General features: G+C 38.1%; 1 non-coding gene across 1 annotated transcript; it reads left to right on the plus strand.

The window, feature by feature from the left end:
- Nucleotides 1–1486: 1486 nt before the first annotated feature.
- LOC121994525 lies at nt 1487–1592 on the plus strand. Its single transcript, XR_006115762.1, has one exon. It is a non-coding gene; the product is annotated as a small nucleolar RNA R71 (small nucleolar RNA).
- Nucleotides 1593–2449: the final 857 nt, after the last annotated feature.

A 2449-nucleotide genomic window follows, 5' to 3' on the forward strand; every position in this document is an offset into this window, starting at 1 on the left:
GAGGTCCTCTTCCATGTCCAACACGACAAAATCTGTGGGAATAACATTCCCATCCACCTCTACTGGCACATCTTCTATAATACCCAAAGGGTACCTGCAGGAATGATCAGCAAGTTGAAGTGCCATAGTAGTAAGTTTAATATTTTTGAGACCTAATTTATTACAAATCGAATAGGGAATGAGGCTAATACTTGCCCCCAAATCACAAAAAGCTTTTTCAAAAAATTCTTTTCCTATGTTGCAAGGAATATAAAAGCTCCCTGGGTCCTTTAGTTTTGGGGAAGTGTTCTTCTCCAAAATAGCACTACATTCCACACTAAGCGCAATTGTCTCAACCTCTCCCCTTCTTCTCTTGTTTAACATGAGATCCTTCAGGAATTTGGCAAATCTAGGCATTTGAAGAATAGCATCAATAAGAGGTACCTCTACACAAATTTCCTTAACTTTTTCTAAAAACTTGCCAAATTCTTCATCTTTCTTGAGCATTGTAAGTCTCTGAGGAAAAGGGACAGCTTTGCTCTGATGGTTCAGTGGAAGAGTCTCTTCAACCTCAATGGTACTCTCCTCATTAGCTTGAATCTGATTTGGTATAAGAGGAGAGAGCTCTTCTTCTTTTTGTATCCCTTTTGAAGCGGTCACTTGGGAGTCTCCCAAGATCCGTCCGCTCCTAAGCTCAATTCTATTGCAATGCTCCATAGGATTCACATCAGGTTTTCCAGGAAGTTGTCCTGGTGCTCTGGATGATGAGGAAGCTAGTTGGGCAATTTGACTATCCTGGATCTTTTGATGCTTATCAGAATTATCCATTCTCTGAATGAGCTTTGCTAAATCTTGCTTCATTTCATTCTGACTTGAGATAATTTCTTCAAGCATCTTTTCAATATTTGACTTTGGTAAGCCTTGAGAAGATAGATGTTGAAAATTTTGTTGCCCAGCTTGAAAATTTGGTCTTACCCCTATAGATGGTCCTTGATCTTGATTATTTCTGTAAGAAAAATTGGGATGGCTCTTCCATCCAGGGTTATAAGTATTTGAGTATGGGTTATTCTGCCTTTAATTGTAACTCACGATTGCATCACATTGTTCCAGTTGATTGATTTGTGCAGTGATAGCTCCCAATGGACATGAGTCATTTAAGTGCTTTGAACTCCCACATACTTCACAAGATGTACTAATAGCATTGACCATATTAGCACTAGTCCCCATATTTTCAAATTTCTTTGTAAGAGCGTCCAATTTTGCAGACAAAAGAGTGACTGCATCTACATCAAACTTCCCTGATGCTTTAATTGTTGGGTTTACAGAAGAATAGCCACCACTTCTTTCATTTGCCCATTGATGATGATTTTGTGCTACACTGTCAATAATTTCTTCAGCTTCATCTAAACTTTTATTCATAAGTGCCCCTCCAGCAGCTGAATCAAGGGACACTTTGGTATGATAGTTGATACCATTGTAAAAAGTGTGCAACACTAACCATCTTTCCAACCCATGATGTGGGCATTGTCTGAGCATACTATTATATCTATCCCATGCTTCAAAAAGAGATTCTGAGTCAGTTTGCTTGAAGCTTGCAATTAAATTCCTCATATGAGCTGTTTTGCTTGGTGGATAGAATTTATCAAGAAACTGTTGCTCACATTGCTCCCAAGTGGTGATGCTATTAGGGGCCAAAGAATTCAGCCATTGCTTTGCCCTATCTCTTAAGGAAAACCCAAATAATAACAATCTAACTGCTTCTGAAGGAACTCCATTCATTTTCATGGTACCACATATTTCATAAAAGACCTCTAAGTGTTGATTGGGGTCTTCATGAGGTCCTCCACCAAATTGGTTCTGCTGCACCATAGATATAATTGCGGGTTTGATCTCAAAGTTATTAGCTTCCACTGGAGGTCTTGAAATACTAGATCGAAAACCTCTTGCATAAGGTGCTGCATAATCCTTGAGTGGTCTATTCGCCATGTTCAAATGTTCCTGTTCTTCAATTTGCCTTTGCAGAATTCTTCTTTTATGGAAAGTTCTGTCAATCTCAGGGTCAAAAGGAAAGAATTCCCCTGCAAAGTTAGATCTTCGCATACACAAGAACAAGATAGCAAATGACAATTCAACAGAAAAATAAAAATAAAAGATTCAAAAATGCAGAATTGAATTTGTACAAAAAGAATTAACAAGAAGTAAAAGTTATACAAGAAAGTAAAAACAGAAATCTAATGATTAGTTACAACTATGCAATATGAAAGGAAAACAAATGCCATGTTTAGTCTAACTCAATCGATAATTCCTAATGTTATAGCGCAGTCCCCGGCAACGACGCCAAAAACTTGTCACGCTCCGCAAGTGTACGGAAATGTCGCAAGTAATATAAAAGATTATCGTATCCACAGGGACTGGAATAAGCACTAGAAATGTCTCAATGCGAATTAGCTAAACAACTATCCAATCGTTT

This window comes from Zingiber officinale, chromosome 1B (assembly GCF_018446385.1).
Source record: "Zingiber officinale cultivar Zhangliang chromosome 1B, Zo_v1.1, whole genome shotgun sequence".
NCBI classification, from domain to species: Eukaryota; Viridiplantae; Streptophyta; class Magnoliopsida; order Zingiberales; family Zingiberaceae; genus Zingiber; species Zingiber officinale.